This window comes from Bos javanicus, chromosome 15 (assembly GCF_032452875.1).
Source record: "Bos javanicus breed banteng chromosome 15, ARS-OSU_banteng_1.0, whole genome shotgun sequence".
NCBI lineage: Eukaryota > Metazoa > Chordata > Mammalia > Artiodactyla > Bovidae > Bos > Bos javanicus.
The window spans coordinates 619,124-637,187 of record NC_083882.1 but is presented as its reverse complement, the minus strand read 5'-3'; the positions used below and the strand labels follow the sequence as shown (position 1 = coordinate 637,187).

At 41.1% G+C, this 18,064-nt stretch overlaps 1 long non-coding RNA gene across 1 annotated transcript; it reads right to left on the bottom strand.

Moving 5' to 3' along the window:
• Positions 1 to 2,629: 2,629 nt before the first annotated feature.
• On the bottom strand, positions 2,630 to 10,941 carry LOC133261613 (uncharacterized). Its single transcript, XR_009741064.1, has 4 exons — positions 10,855 to 10,941; positions 6,277 to 6,347; positions 5,689 to 5,810; positions 2,630 to 3,844 (listed from the first exon to the last, which is right to left on the bottom strand). It is a non-coding gene; the product is annotated as an uncharacterized LOC133261613 (long non-coding RNA).
• Between the last annotated feature and the right edge of the window lie 7,123 nt (positions 10,942 to 18,064).

The following is an 18,064-nucleotide window of genomic DNA, read 5'->3' as shown; positions in this document are numbered from 1 at the left end:
GACCAGAAGGGTGCGAGTCCCGAGGTGCCTTTCACATTAATGACTGTGCCAAAGTTTGCTGTTAATCCAACTCTGGTTTTCCTGGGTTTCGTGACCACTGAGCCCACCACATGATAGGCATGGTCTAGACCTCTAGCTGCTAGTGCCTCCAGGAATAAACATAAATGCAGGGAGCCCCTTGCTCCATGACTTAGGATCGTATGGCTGAGTGATCAGTGCAGATCAGGGGTCCAGAGCAGCCACATTGGACCACTCCCAGGTTCTCAGTTTGACTTTTCCATTTAGAAGGTCAAGAGCTTGGACCATTTTCCCAGCACCATCTCTATCTGATATTAATCAAACTTGAGGAATATCTGTGTTGAAGAAAGAATCAGGTAATATATAACCAGTGTGCTGTGATAAGAAGTGTTTAGAAAGTTCACAGCTGACTTGTGCTGTGTAAGAGGGAAACATCTCCTGAGGAATCATACACACATACACACACACAGAGCTTCAAAATCTTAGCACATGGGCTCACATATGGGACCCAAATCTGACTCACACAAACTCACAGCATCTAAACGATGGAGTTGTTTCCAGAAACCATAGAACACAGACATTGTTCTTTCCTTGATATCAGTCTCTTCTCTGCAGCCCCAGGCCTCATCCCTTCTAGAAATTCAGTATTAGGGTGACTCTCCAAACAGAGCCAGCAAGTGAGCCCCACCTCCATCAACTAGATTGTTCCTCAGCAAAGGGACAAGCCCTGCATATTTACCTTGTTCACTGGCTACTCCATAGGCCTGTGATTAGAGAGAAGACAGTGTGAGGGTGTCAGCATCTGCTGTTCTGCAGTAAGCCTGCTGTCACTAATTTTTGTCCTTAGATGACTAACACTCTTTAAGTCAATGTCTCCAAAAGAAAACAAAGAGGATCCTTGTTGAAAAGGCTGGACTGTTTCACATAAAAGCTCTCACTTTCAATTTGACCAACAATTACAACAATTATTTTTGAAACAGGAAAAATTTCTAGTGAGGAAAATACCTACAGTGGTAACTGATGCTGTCCTTTTTCTTTTTTTCTTTTTTTCTTTTTTTATTTTTTTTATTCAATTTTAATTAAAAAAAAATTATTATACATGTGTTCCCCATCCTGAACCCTCCTCCCTCCTCCCTCCCCATACCATCCCTCTGGGTCGTCCCAGTGCACCAGCCCCAAGCATCCAGCATCGTGCATTGAACCTGGACTGGCATCTCGTTTCATACATGACATTTCACATGTTTCAATGCCATTCTCCCAAATCTTCCCACCCTCTCCCTCTCCCACAGAGTCCATAAGCCTGTTCTATACATCAGTGTCTCTTTTGCTGTCTCGTATACAGGGTTATCGTTACCATCAAGTCTGTGTTGATAATAGATTTTTTCTCAATATTTCCCCAGCCAAGGAACTGCATACCTCAGTGATAATGTATATTGTCAGATTACTATAACTGCATTCAAATTAATATAAAATAAAGCAGTGAAGCAACATTCTTATCCCAGATAAAGCCAGGTGAGCTTACCTTCAGGGAACTCAGAGGCTGAACAGCCTCTGGTGCAGCCTCATTCCAGCCCTGGTGCAATCCCCCCAGCAGGTCCTCCTGAGACACGAGCGGGACACAGAACAGCCATCAGGACAGAGGTGAGTCTGCTCTCCAATCACTCAGCATGTTTTTGGATGGGTACATGTGGTGGTGTGTTGCATGAGGGAGGTTAGTAACTATGGAATGAACTGCTGTTGAATCATCCTCTTTGCAGAAGGAAGAAGAGCAAAAGAGAGGTTTAGGAAAGAAACAAAACAGAGGTTATTCCTTTTATCTAGTGATAACCTAACAGCTGGTGAAAAAAAGAAACACTAAAATTCATGCCAGCTTTCAGTGACAGAGACTCATGACCCTCCTGCCTGTTTATAGCTTCTACTAAATTGCCCCCATCTTCTAGATTTCTTTGTAGATCACTGCCTCCCCACTATTCACACTTACAGCTATTGTACTTACCAAGTTTTCTATGAGACTTTGCTTTTGATTAAAAGCAAGCTTTGTTAGAACATTAAATTCAATCCTACTTTTCCAAATAGCTATTATCAATCATGTGATATTTTCTGCCAGTCTTCATTTTCCAAAACATATTTGCATGTCCACTTACCCAGTGGTTGTTCACACTCACAGAAGTCATACATTAGTGGGACAGTTCATTATTGTAATGAAGTATGGGATGAATGCTGACCTTCTCAGACTCAGTTGCACAGGAGATTTGCAATAAGAGTCATGGTCAGTAGACTAACTATCAAGTTCCACTGTGAGGTCTATTTGATACCTTCCCTTGAGTGTGTACTACCAGGTTTAATCAATGCAAGGCTTATGGTAATGTCACCCAGTACAATGAAATATCTCCCTGATGATAATCTGCTTTTTTCCTTGCTTAAACAGTGACATTAGCACCAAATGATATGACATACAGAGTCTACACAAGGCCACACAACTCTCAGAATCTGTGAGCTGACCAGGAGGATGTGAGTCCTGAGGTACCTTTCACACTAATGACTGTGCCAAAGTTTGCATTAATGTATCTATGGTTGCCCTGGGTTTGTGACCACTGAGCACACCTTATAATGACGGGCATGGTCTGGACCTCTGGAGCTGAATTACCTCCTGGTATGGACACAGATGCAGGGACCCTGTTGCTCCATGACTGAGGATCATGGCTGAGCAGTAAGTGCAGTTCAGGGGTTCAGAGAAGCCACACTGGGATCACCCCTAGGTTTGGCTTTTAAACATAGGAGGTCAAGAACTTGGGCCATTTTTTCTCAGCACCATCTCCATCTGAAGAAAATGAATATTAAGCAAACTTGAGGAATGGATGAATTGAGAAAAAAATCAGGTAGTGTATCGTCAATGTGCAGTGGCAATGAGAAGTGTTTAGAAAGCTCACAGTTGACTTGTGCTGCGTAAGAAGGAAACATCTAAGGAAACACACATACACACACATACACACACACACACACACACACACACACACACACAGAGCTTCAGAATCACACCACATGGGCCCCCAAACCTGACTCACACAAACCTACAGCATCTAAATGATGTAGCTGTTTCCAGAGACCATAGAACACAGACATTGTTCTTTCCTGGGAGATCAGTCCCTTTTCTGCACCTCAAGACCTCACCCCCTGTAGGAATCCAGCATCAGATCACCTCTCCAGCCAGAGCCAGCCAGAGAACCCCACCTTCCTCAGTTAGATTGTTCCTCAGCAGAGGGTTGATCCCTGAATATTTACCGTGTTCATAGGCTGCTCCAGATTCCTGTGATTAGACAGAAGAAAAGAGTGAGGGTGTCAACATCCTGTGTTCTTTGAACTAGGCCTTCTGTTATCGGAGTTCTGTCCTCAGATAGCCAAAACTCTTTAATCCTTGGCCCCATATGAAAACAGAGAGGCCCCCCTGTTGCGAATTCTAGACTGTTTCATGTGGGATCTCTCAGTTTCAATTTGACCATCAATTACAAATTTATTTATCGATGAGGAAAAATTTCCACTGATCAAAGTACCTACAGTAGTAACTGATGCTGTCTTTTTTTAATGTCCTTTTGAATCAAGTCTCTGTTGATAATAGATTTATCCTCAATATTCCCCCAAAGACTTGCATACCTCTGTGGTAATGAACATTGTCAGATTACTATAACTGTATTCTACTGAATAAAAAATAAAGAAGTGAAGCAATAGTCTTACCCCTGATAAAGAGGTGAGCTTACCTTCAGGGTACTCAGAGGCTGTTCCTCAGCCCAAGCCTGGGGCAGTTTCTCCATCAGGTCATCCTCGGGATCTGGAGGGATGCAGAGTAACTGTTAGGACACTAGTGAGGCTGCTCACCCATCACTCAGGGTTTTTTCTTTTTTCTTTTTTTGATGGAGACATGAGATGGAGTGTATGCATGGGGGAGGTTAGTAACTATGGACTGAGCTGCTGTTGAATCATCCTCTTAGCTGGATGAAGAGGATGCATAAGCTGCATTAACTGCATTAACGATGGGGAAAAAAACCACTAAAGTGCATGCCAGCTTTCAATGAAAGAGACCCATGACTCTCCTGCCTGTTTAGAGCTTCTGCTAAACTGCCCTTGTCTCCTGGATTTCTTCCTAGATCACTGCCTCCCCAGGATCCACAGTTACAGCTATTATACTTTATCAAGTCTTCCATCAGAATTTCTTCTTAATTAAAAGCAAATTTTTTAGATGACTGAATTCAATCCTACTTTTCCAAATAGCTATAATCAATCATGAGATTATTTTTTCAGTCTTCATTTTCCAAACAATATTTTTCTGTCCACTGAGTCATGGACACTGTGGCTGTCCACACTCACAGAAGTGATACATTTTGGGGACAGCTTATTATGGAGAGATACCATGAGGTGAATACTGACTGTCTGTGACTAGGCTGTGCAGGAGATTTACAACACAAATCATAGTCACTATCCTAACTATCAAGTTACACTGTGAGATCTATTTGACACCTTCCCTTGAGTGTGTCCTACAGGGTTTAATCAATGTAAGGCTTATTTTATTTTATTTATTTTTTTTTGTGTTTTTTTTCTAATTTTATTTTATTTTTAAACTTTACATAATTGTATTAATTTTGCCAAATATCAAAATGAATCCATCACAGGTATACATGTGTTCCCCATCCCTCCCCCTCCTCCCTCCTCCCTCCCCCTCCTCCCTCCTCCCTCCCCATACCATCCCTCTGGGCCGTCCCAGTGCACCAGCCCCAAGCATCCAGCATCGTGCATCGAACCTGGACTGGCAACTCATTTCCTACATGATATTTTACATGTTTCAATGCCATTCTCCCAAATCTTCCCACCCTCTTCCTCTCCCACAGAGTCCATAAGACTGTTCTATACATCAGAGATATCTCCCTGATGATAATGTACATTTTTGCTTGTTTAAGCAATGACACTAGCACCAACAAATATGATCTACATTGTCTAATAAGGCCACACAACTCTCAGAATCTGTGAGTTGACCAGAAGGATGCTAGTATTGAGGTGCCTTTCACACTAATGATTGTGCCAAAGTTGGCTCTTAATACACCTATGCTTGCCCTGGGTTCCATGACCACTGAGTCCACCTTAAAATGATAAGCATGGTCTGGATCTATGGAGCTGCTAGTACCTCCAGGCATTAACACAGATGCAGGGACCCCCTTGCTCTGTGACTAGGATTTCAAGGCTGAGTGATCAGTGCAGGTCAGGGGTCCAGAGCAGTCACGCTGAGACCACCCCCAGGTTCTCAGTTTGGCTTTTCCACTTAGGAGATGAAGAGCTTGGGCCATTTTTCTCAGCACCATCTCCATCTGAGGAAAATGCATATTAACCAAACTTGAGGAATGACTGAGTTGAAGAAAGAATCAGGTAATGTATGGCCAGTTGCTGTGGTGATAAGTGTTTAGAAAGTTTCTAGTTGACTTGAGCTGTGTAAGAGGGAAACATCTCCTGAGGAAACACACACAGAGCTTCAAAATCACACCACATGAGCCCACACTTGGGTCTCAAACCCTGCTTCATACAAATCCACAGAATCTAGATGATGTAGTTGTTCCCAGGGACCACTGAATACAGACATTGCTCTTTCCTTGAGATCAGTCTCTTTTCTGTACCCTCAGCCCTCACCCCTGTAGGAATCCAGCATCAGGGCACCTCTCCAACCAGAGTCAGCAAGAGAGCCCCACCTTCATCAGTTAGATTTTTCCTCAACAGAGGAATGGCCCATGCTCATAGGCTGGTTCGCATGCCTGTGAGTAGAGAGAAGAAAAGAGTGTGAGGGAGTCAGCATCTTGAGTACTGCACATTCAGATCTTTCATTCTTGTTTTGTTCTCAGAAAACCAATTGGGAAAGTGTTGTTGAGTCCACAGCCTCAAAACAAAACATAGAGGATGCCTGTGGAAAAGGCTGGAGCTTTTCCTGGAAGATCTATCCAGCCAATTTTGACCAGCAATTACAACCTTTTTTTTTTTTTTCAAAAAGGAACATATTTGGCTGAGGAAATTTCTCCTGACTACAGTTCTTAATATACATTGTCATTTTTGAAAAATATCCTTTTCAATAAATTATCTGCTGGGTAAGATTCAATATTCATCCATCAATTTAAAAACTGTGTATATCAGCTGTTTTGAATATTTTGAAACTTTATCTGAATTCAGGTAAAAAGTAAAGCCATGAAGCAACACTTTTATCCCAGAAAAATAAGGGGTACTTACCACAGAGGTGGGCAGAGCTGCTTCCTCCAACTTTGAATTGGATAGCTCCTCTCTCTGGTCCTCAGGGAGCTCTAGGAGGACATAGAGGGATTGTCAGGACATCTGTGATGCTGATCAGGAAGACCTTGTTAATGTGGACACATGGGGGGCGTGTATGGACGTGGGTGCTAAATAAGTGTGGGCTGGAATCTGTTGGACAACCTTCCTGGTGGGTGGAGAAAGGCTAAGGAGATGAATATTTCAGAAATGAGTCATACAGCCTTTAACTTTTTACTTAAGGGGACCCTGATTGACTTGAAATTGTCAGTCTGAAAAAGGGAAACAGTAGCCATGTACAATTATAAGACTTGGACCATAAGCAAGGCCAAGTGCCAAAGAACTGATGCTTTACAACAGTGGTGCTGTAGAGACTCTTGAGAGTCCCTTGGACTGCAAGGAGATCAAACCAATGAATCTTAAAGGAAATCAACCCTGAATATTCATTGGAAGGACTGATACTAAAGCTTCAATACTTTGGCCATCTGATGTGAAAGTCAAACTCACTGGAAAAGCCCCTGATGGTGGGAAAACTGAAGGCAGGAGGAAAAGAGGGCAGGGGAAGAACGAGATGGTTGGATGGCATCATCAACTCAGTGGACATGAATTTGAGCAAACTCCAGGAGATAGTGAAGGGCAAGGAAGTCTGGTGTGCTGCTGTCCATGGGCTCACAAACAGTCAGATACAACTTAGCAGCTGAGCATTGTGATCAAAGATACATTGTATTTATTCCTTTCATAACTTTTTTTTTTCCTTTTCAGCTTTTTTTCTAATATAAATTTATTTATTTTAACTGGAGGCTAATTACTTTACAATATTGTATTGGTTTTGCCATACATCAACATGAATCCACCATGGGTGTACATGTGTTCCCCATCCTGACCCCCCCTCCCACCTCCCTCCCCATACCATCCCTCTGGGTCATCCCAGTGCACCATCCCCAAGCATCCTGTATCATGCATCAAACCTAGACTGGCAATTCTTTTCAGAATTAAAAAGTTCCGTAACAGTTTTTATATTCACAATGCTGTGTATCTATCAAAACCATCTACATTGAAATCAGTTTCATCAGATCCAATATAGCCTCTGTACCCATTAAGTCATAATCCACCTTCCCATTTGCCTCCTGGCTTTGGTAATTTCTATAACCAGCTTCTGTGAGTTAGCCTATTCTATGTACCTTAAACCAGTGGAATAATACAATATTTGTCTTTCTGTGCCTGCCTTATTTCACTAACCATAATACATTTTTGTATTATTTGGGCCTTCCATTTTGTAGCATATTTCAATTCTTTATTCATATTTATGGCTGAATAATGTTCCATTCTGAGTATATATCATTTTTCATTTATCTATTCATCACATGATGGTCTTTGGGTTGTTGCTAAAATTTGAGTACTAATAATACTCAATACTCAATAATACTGGGAACATTAGTGTACAGATTTCTGTATGGTACCTTAATGGTGATAAATAATATTGTGCATATTTAAAATATCATGAATGCAACAATGCAAAGTGTGAATCTAAGGTTAATTAAGGACTTTTAATTACTAAAATATATATTATCTCACTAATTGTAGTAAATGTACCACACATATATGTGAGTAACTTATGATAGTTGAAACTGAAGTGATAGGATATATGATTTTTCTCCACTATCTGTACAACTTTTATGTTAGTGCAATTCTGTTCTAAATAAAGTCTAACAATTTAAAGAAATCTTGAAACATGGCTTCAGGGAGGAACATATCACAGCTAATGTTAAAAAATTAGCTAGTGTCCAAACCATGGGTAGAGACTATCTTCACTCTTAAACATGAACCAGATGTTGAATTTAAAATGCATTTTAGTCCTATAGTTAAAACAGTACCAACTAATATAGTAAATTTCAATTTGACACATGAAACAAAAGAAGAACAATGCTTAATATTTCAGTTTTTTCTTAAATATGAGGCACTGAACATGCTACAATATTTATTCTTGAATGAACTTAATGAGAAAAATTCCACGGAACCTTCAATTGGGTCAGTTATAGGGTGCACCCTATTACGTGGCCAACAACGAACTCTCTTCACCCAGCTGGTCACTGATATTCTTGACTTCTGAGGGATGTTTCGTTTCGCCTTCTGGACGAAACATCCTATGAAATGATTACAATGGTGAGAGCTGTCTACATCTTCCTGGCAGAGGACCACCTGGGAACTAATAATAATTGATCCACAATTCAATCCTCTGATCCCCTTCCTCACCAGATGCCTAGCAGGGCCTCCTGAATCCAAGGTGGACTTAGGAAGATCTGCAGTTTGATGTGCACTGAAAACACCCAACAGACTGGCTGTGTGTGCAAATATCTCTATTTAACTGAAACCTAGCAGCTCAGCAGAGCATGGTGACCATGCCTGATGGACTGGATTCAAATCCCGTTTAGGAGAAGCAGGTACTGGGGAAAGATGTATGGATCCCTCTTTGCCTCAGTTCCCTGTCCTGAGTGAGAGAAATGTTAACATGGCCTATTTTTAGTATTATGAGGCCAAGAATGATTAAATACAGGTAAAATATTAGAAAAATAAAGAAGGGATTCCCTGGAAGTCCAGTGGTTAAGAATCTGCCTCCCAGTGCAGGAGACAGGGTTTGATTTCTGGTTGGCAAACTCCTGTCCCACATGCCTTGGAGCAACTAAGCCTACATGTTGCAACTACTGAGCCCAAGCACCACAACTAGAGAGTCAGTGCCCTGCAGTGAAAGGTCTGCATGATGTGATGAAGATCCTATGTGCCACAACTAAGACCCAATGCAACCAAGTAAATAAACAGATAAATAAATAAATAGAAAAGTAAAGGACTGGCGGTTCATAATTGCCCTGTAAGTGTCCAACCTTGAATGATGGGAAGAATAAGGTGGATCTTTAGCAGTAGTTTAAAGCAGAGAGGGCATTTTGATGGCTCCAATAAGCAGGGATGGAAGATTATTCTTCAGCTTTTTCACAGAAAACAAGGCTTTATAGCTCTGAGACAGTATCTATTATCACCTCTTCTGACACTCAGCCCTGTTCAAGAGGAAGGGCGGACAAAGTGGATGCTGTAATCCATATGTTACATTAGAAGGTGTTGAAATTTAGAGAGATGAAGTGACTTTCCAAGAGTCACACAATGATAAATAGTGAATCTGGGACAGGATTGTAGATGGTTATCTGAGGACACAGATGCCTGCACCCCTGAGACCTGTGCTGAAACCCCTCAACCAGGACCTCAACCCTACCCCCACTCAAATTATCCTGCCCCTAGTTTTATGTGGATGAGAGCTTATGCCCTGGAGAAGATGCCTCAGCCTTAAAAAGAGTTTAAATCCTCCTTCTACCACTTGTCTCTGTATTTCAGTTCCTGATCCAAAATACAAGTTTTTTTTCTGAGCAAAGCCCCTCAGAAAGACCATAGGGTTCCAAATCTTTCCATCTTCCAGAGCCTCTTCACACACTCAGCCATCTCACAAGCAGCCTTCCCAAAGCCCAGTTAACCTTGCTAAGTGACCAGTGGTCTGTTTGGCCACCAAGTTGGCTCAGAACTCAGAAACTTCTAAATCAAAGACCACAAGATGGTTCCAACAAGAATTAGCTTCCTTTCAACTGACCAAGTCTGGATGAACAGTTAACGTGAATTAACTGGGGAGGTGGCCATCTGTGCTGGCCTTTGGTGGCTTAATTAAGTCTGAGATGCTCAAAGTTTCACAGCTGATCTGAGCACTTATTTGAGCAGCCTGGACCAAGTGCTAGCTAAGAATGGACAGGAGTTCAATCTTTCCCCACTAAAATTCTGACTCTATCAACTCCCCATCATGCTCTAGACCTTGTAGTGGAAGACAACAGAGCCCCATATTCTTTTTGAAAATCATCTCCATCGTCACAGCCTGGAGACTGTAACCCTAGATTCTCCTTGAGGATCAGCAGACAGACTCTCCTTCCCTCCATGACCAAATGTTCATCCTACTAACCCAACAGCACTACGCCATCTCACTAAACTCCTTGGCAACAGCCAAACAATGACCCAGCCCACATCAACCCATGGGAATCCCACCAGTAAATCCCAATTTCTTTCCTTTTTAAGTCTCTGGATTTACACTGCTGGTGTTTGCAGATTTGGGGAGCAACATTGAGAAGAGTTGAGATGCGATTGCCTTTTACTGTAATGGCTGATGTTAGGGAGACATCATGGTTCTCCTGTGTTAGTTCTTTCCATCTGTCCTCTGGTAAGAATGTGTACAAAACTGGCATTGGGAAATTGGAAATTTAGGAAGATATTTAAGGGAACCAGCTGACAGGAGAATCAAAACATAATTTAAGGAATAAAAAAACAACTATAAAACATTTATAACTCTGTAGATAAATTACTGATGGAAAAGAAAAAAAAATTGAGGAAAACTCATCAGTAAAAGTTTTTTTTTTTATTTTTTATTTTTTTATTATTTATTTATTTATTTTTCATCAGTAAAAGTTAACCAGCTCATTTGAAGGAAAAGCCTTCAGAGGATCAGTGGGAACCTACCTCCAGAGAAGCAGTGCAGGTTACCCATTTTCAAAAGGTTAAAGCTGAGCCCTTCTCCCTTGCCACCGTATGTGAACCTCTCAGTTCGTAAACTGGCAAACTTGGTACAGAATGTAGAATGTGTATTACCACATTACCGTGGCAACAACACTTCACAGAACATTCAGAATTAACTGGACTCTGCACAGGATGAGTCCAATTGCCACTGTCCAACTGCTACTGTGATTCTATGCACATGTTTGGCTTTTCAGAGTAAACATTTTATTTCAAAAATTGAATCTCAGGCTCTCAGATTCCTCTCTGATTAAGAAAATAATTTATATGAGTGAACATGTTCTATCCCTAAATATAGTTGATAGTGAATATTTCATGGTGAGGAGGGACAAAAATAGCACATTGAGAAAAAAAAAAAGAGATTCTACTCTTGATTAGAATATCATCTTGGTACTGATCACAAGTTAGTGTTCCTAACACACAGTGAGGCCAAACAACACCAAGAATCAGGAGCCTGGAGCAGAGAAAGCCTTCCTGCAGGGCCACACAAGGAGAAAAGACAAACAAAAAAAGCTGAGCACCCAGAAAGCTTTCAGCAAAGCACTTTTCTAAGAAACTGAGGAAGTGGCCTGGTTACTTCTGTCAGAGTCTTTGTACTTGAGGTCAGGTCATGGTCAGGTCACAATGTTCCTGTGGTGGTAGTGGTGGTTTAGTCACTAAGTCATGTCCGACTCTTGCGACCCCATGGACTGTAGCCTGCCGGGCTCCTCTATCCATGGGATTCTCCAGGCAAGAATACTGGAGTGGGTTGCCATTTCCTTCTTTAGGGGATCCTCCCAACCCAGGAACCAAACCCAGGTCCCCTGCACTGCAGACAGAGTCTTTACTGACAGAGCTATAAGGGAAGCCCTAATGTTCCTGTAAACCTCCAATAAAACAAATGCTATTCTCAGTTCTGATAAGAAAGCATCAGGTCCCAGGTACCATGCTCTACCACTGGGGTCCAGGCCAGGCCAGGAGGAGGGGGTCCTGGGCTGGCCAGTTATCCTGTCAGCAGTGGGGGGAAGCATCCATCCAACACCCAGTCTGGGGCCTCCAAGCAGTGCCCAGCCCTAGCTGAGGGGGCAGGTCTCAGCTGGCACCAGCCTCAGAGCAAGGTCCCAAACCCCACCCAACCTTCATCTCTGAGGGAGCCTGGCGCCCAAGACCCAGCCGGGCCTCAGGATTTTCATTTAAACTGGAGAGATGCACTTGTAGCAAATACCAGTTGGGTTAATTCCCAGTTTGCAACAATTACCTTCTTTGAGAGAGGTCCCAACAACAGAGGCGAGCCTGAAGTAGTGATGTGTAAGATCCTTGCATACCAACCTAACTTCCTGCCATCTCCTGGGGGTGAACAACTGATCAACACTGGACCAAGTGTGGAAACGTGAATGGAGAGACAGAAGCTGGTGAACTCTTACTTTAATAGCCAGGGTCATGTCCTCCAGCTGCCCAGGGCACCGGGGACCATGCACATATTGACCTCTGCAACTTATAGGTCATGGAGGTGGGGACTGGGGAGAGATTCACTGCTTTCTGTTGGGAAGATCCCCTGGACAAGGGAAAGGCTACCCACTCCAGTATTCTGGCCTGGAGAAAGTCATGGACTGTGTAGTCCATGGGGTTGCAAAGAGTCAGACACGACTGAGTGACTTTCACTTTCACTTCCGCTGCTTTGTAGCCTGGATTTGGCCTGTGGGCCCGTGGGGCGAGGGCTCTGGGTCTCTGTTGGACACCGTCCCCAAACTGTGCTGGGCCCCCATCTCACCCACCTTCCCTGAGGCCTGAGAGCCTGGATAGCACACGGAGAAGGCCTCTGTCCCACATTCACCACACTCTGGCAAGGACTGCTGACGGGTTTCCTGTTGGTGGAGCATGATCTCTAACCCTAGTCTAAGGGTTTCGCTAAAGGTCTTACTGTGTGCCTACCCCACCCCTAGTACAGTCTCCACCCATTTCTACTCTTCCTGAGTCCCCAGATTTCCCTAGAAGAAACAAAGCCTTAGATTTAATCATATAAACAAAATTAAGTTTTTCATAGCTAATGTATCCACTTGTACTCTTTATTTGGAGCCCCGTAAATTCTTCTCACAAAAATGAATGTTTTTGTTGTGGGTTGCAAGCATGTTTTCAATTTATCACTATCTTTAATTTTTTGTTTTAATTTTTATTTATTTGTCTTTGTCTGTGCTGGGTCTTCATTGCTGTGCTTGGCTTCTCTCCAGTTGTCCTGAGTGGGGACTGGTCTCTTGCTGTGGAGCACAGGCTCTAGGCACATAGGCTTCAGTATCTGTAACTCGCAGGCTCTAGAGGCCTGGGTCAGTAGTTGTGGTGCACAGGCTTAGTTGCTCAGTGGCATGTGGGATCTTCCCAGACCAGGGATCAGACCCATGTCCCCTGCACTGGTAGGCAGATTTGAACCCCTGGGCCACAAAGGAAGTCCCATCACTGTCTTTTTATTACAGTTACTTTTACTTATATCATGAAGACATTTATTTTATTTTCAAAAGCATCAGTAATTTAAGTATTTTTGTTATTTTGGCTGTGAGAAGGAAAAAGGGAGAAAGATATTATGACTAATATTCTTATTAAGGGCTAAATATTTCTTTAAAATATTTTAATAAATAGGAAAATAACTACAGGTGTTTCAAGACAAACTTTTCTATTGAACAATTCTGAATATTTCTAAAGATGTATGTCAAGATGGACTAATTATTTTTTTAGGATGATAGAAATTTTCCCCCAGAAATGATATAGAGTAGAAATATCCTGATACAGTCATAAAAGGAACACAGTATTTTTTAAAGCACATGTGGTAATTTATGTCTCAAAAACCTTAGAACATTTTGGAAGTGATGATGGTACATCAATGTTTAAGTCATTTTACAGATTTCATTTACAATGTGCCTATTCATCAGATGAACTTGTAGTTGTTTGATGAGAAAAGAGGGGCACTTTTAATTAATGTTGCTGCTGCTGCTGCTGCTGCTAAGTCACTCAGTCATGTCAGACTCTGTGCGACCCCAGAGGCGGCAGCCCACCAGGCTCTGCCATCCCTGGGATTCTCCAGGAAAGAACACTGGAGTGGATTGCCATTTCCTTCTCCAATGCATGAAAGTGAAAAGTGAAAGGGAAGTCACTCAGTCGTGTCCGACTCTTAGTGACCCCATGGACTGCACCCCACTAGACTTCTCCATCCATGGGATTTTCCAGGCAAGAGTACTGGAGTGGGGTGCCATTGCCTTCTCTGTAATTAATGTTAAAGAACACTAAAAGAATTTGTGATTAAATTTGCTATGTCCTATTAATGATTTCAATGGTGAAGAATTAACTGAGTTTTAATATAGCTCCAATTTGCCAAGTAGATTTGTATTTCTTTGACCAAGCAACATATTGGATTTAAAAAAAATTTTCCTATAGTTGATTCAACAACTGTTTATAAAAGCTGGTGAATATTTGTAATAATTAAACAGGATAAATTATGTAAGAACAATAAAACAGGACCACCTTAGAGAATGTATAGTGCCTTAGTATTCTAAGTAAATTCTGCTAACTATAAATAGCATGAGCTATTATTGTTATGGACTGAATCTCTGTGACCCCATATTGAAACCCTCACCTCCAGTGGGATGGTTGCAAGAGGTGGGGCCTTTGGGAGGTAATTAGGCCATGAGGGTGGAGTCCCCATGACATTACCATCTTTACAAAAAGAGAAGTAGAACTAGTCTACTTCTTTCTCTCTTTCTGCCACTTGAAGATAAATGAGAAGGGCTAGATGTAACATTGAGTCATGCCAGACTTCCTCTATCACCTTGGGGTCCCACTGAGACACCCAGACCACTGAACACATAGATACGTGCATATTCTTATTTGCAAGCATATTAGGAAGGGTAAAGTTGAAGATAGCTTATTAAAGTATAGTTTGTTGTTGTTGTTCAGTCACTAAGTCCTGTCTGACTCTGCAACTCTGTGGACTGCGGCAAGCCAGGTTTCCTAGTCCTTCATTGATTCTGGCATTAGGATCATAATTAAATCCATTAGTGAGTACCTGACATCACTTATTTCTCACTGAAAATATTTCCTATATAATACAATTTGCTGGATATGAGAGTGTAATTGGAAAAGTCTTGGTCTTATTTTTAAATCTAAAACAGTGTAGTTACTGTGTGACAGTTATTTTTCAGTCTCTGTCATGTCCAGCTCTTTGTGATCCCATGAACTGAAACACACCCAGCTTCCCTGTCTTTCACTATCTCCTGGAGTTTGCTCAACTTAATTTCCATTGAGTCAGTGATGCTATCTAACTACCTCATCCTTTGCTTCCCTCTTGTCCTTTTGCCTTCAATCTTTCCCAGTATCAGGGACTTTTCCAATGAGTCTGATCTTCACAACAGGAGGCTAAAATATTGCAACTTCAGCTTCAGTCACTTCAATGAGTATTTCCTTTACTCATTGTAAAGGATGGCTTTACTCATGGCTTTACTCATTGTAAAGGATGGCTTTACTCATGGCTTGATCCACTTGCCGTCAAACAGACTCTCAAGAGTCTTCTCCAGCCCCACAATTCAAAAGCATCAATTATTTGGCATTCAGCCTTCTTTATGGTTCAACTCTTACATCTGTACAACTACTGGAAAAACCATAGCTTTGACTAGATGGACCTTTGTCAGCCAAGTGATGTCTTTTTAAAGTGCTGTCTGGGTTTGTCATAGCTTTCCTTCCAGGCAGCAAGCATCTTTTATTTTCATGACTGCAGTCACTATCCCCAGTCATTTTGGAGTCCAAGAAAGTAAATCTGCCATAGAAATTTGAAGCTTAACCTTAATAAAGGAGGCATTTATTAAAGTGCATATATTGAATAAAACTGCATATAACCATGTGATCGATATCTGATTAAACTCTCTTAATAAATTTTGGTCTTTCTAACAGCTATTCAATAAAAAATAGATAAGATAAGCAGAAAATGTACCTGAGCTTTAGATATTATAGTTGCATCAAAAAATGATAAAACACCTAGGAGTAAATTTAGTAAAGAAAAGTGAGATTTTTTTACACTGCAAAGTCTAAGACATTGATAAAAGAAATTGAGAAAGGCAAAGGAAGCAAATCAATATTCTGTGCTCATGGATTGAAAGAAATGTTATTTGTAAAACCACCATGTTAGCCAAAGCAATCCACTGATTCAATGAAATCCCTAACAGAATATCAGTGGCATTATTCACAGTACTGAAACAATCTTGCTATGTGTACAGAAACATAAAAGGTCCAAATAGCAAAAAGAACCTTGAGAAAACCAAACAAAGCTGGATATCTCATGCTCTTTGATTTTAAATTACATTACAAAGCTATAGTAGTCAAAACAGTATGGCACTGACATAAAATGGACATAAATCAGCGGAACAGAATAGAGAAACCAGTAATAAAACCACACATCAGTGATAAATTAATTTAGAATATGTGAATAAAATAGTCACTTCAATACATATATTGGGGAAAATGGACAGTCACATCCAAAAATGAAACCAGATCTCTATCTTATGTCATTAATAACAATCAACTTAAAATGAACCAAAAATATCCCAGTTGCCATTTTTGATGGTCTTTTCCTTGGAAACACTTTGATGATCTAGTCTGTTTTATTCATATGTGCTAAGTCACTTCAGTCTTGTCTGACCCTTTGTGACCCTATGAACTATAGCCCATGAGGCTCCTCTGTCCACGGGATTTCATTCATAGTTATCCATATCATTTCATTTATAGTTGTGTGAAGAAACCACTGCCTACTTTGGTTGCTTCAAGCAAATATATGTATATATATAATATAGATAATTGGTACTTACAAAAGTATCACATCACTTAGCTGACAAAGGTCCATCTAGTCAAAGCTATGGTTTTTCCAGGATTCATGTATGGATGTGAGAGTTGGACCATAAATAAGGCTGTGTGACAAAGAATTGATGCTTTCAAATTGTAGTGCAGGAGAAGACTCTTGAGTGTCCCTTGGACTGCAAGGAGCTCAAACAAGTGTATCCAACACTAAATCAACCCTGACTGGAAGGGTTGATACTGAAGCTGAAACTCTAATATTTTGGCCACTTGATGTGAAGAGCTGATTTATTGTAAAAGACACTGATGCTGGGAAAGATTCAGGGCAGGAGCAGAGAAGGGAAACAGAGGATGAGATGGTTGAATGGCATCATCAACTCAATGGACATGAGATTGAGTAAACTCCAGGAGATAGTGAAGGACAGAGAAGTCTGGCCTAGTGCAGTGCATGCAGTAGCAAAGAGTTGGACAAAACTGAGTGACTGAACAACAACAGCAATCATCGATGAGTGAAAGCCACTAGATTCTTGAGTGGTATCTTAGTGGTGCTCTAAATAAAAAGAAATTTTCTGTTATAAGAAAGGTCATAGATGGACTGGAAATCCCCACCAATTACTGAGACTGTCCTAACTATAATTATAGTTAAGAGAGAATAACCTGCATCCCCTGTAATGTGTGATTATAGGGATCAACAGAAGGGGGAGAAAAAATTCCACTGAAATAAAAAGGAGAAATAAAATTTAAAAACCTCAACATAGACTCGGAGGTGTCCAGCTCAGAGTTATGATATAAAGTAACATGGAAAATACGGTAAAGATAGTTGTATTTTGACTTAAATTCTTATAAATATTTCCCAATGATTAAAGGTAATAGACATGACAGTGAACTCTTGGAATGGTACAGCCAACAAGCAACATTCTCCTTCTCCTATCATATTTTAGAGTCTGTGTATGTGCTCAGTCACTCAGTTGTGTCTGACTCTTTGCAACCCCACAGACTTTAGCCCACTAGTCTAGGGAGAAATTGGTAGTTGGCAGAGTTACAAACTAATGTCGTATGTGTTTTGTTGGTGAAGATATGTGGAAGCAGTATTAGTTAGCAAGTGTAATTAAATTAACTTTTTAAACCCATTATATTTCTGTGCCTTTTTCTCACATAAAGCCAGAGATTCTGAAGGCTGACTGGCTTCAGGAAAGTCTGGGCCCACAGGCTGATCACTGTTGTCAGTACTCTGTCACTTGCTCTCCATCGTTTCATTCAATTTCCTATTATTGGTTCTTTTTAAAAAGATTTTTCTTTATCATTTTGTAAGTATGTCACAAACTATTTTGACTGCCTGTTGATAGAC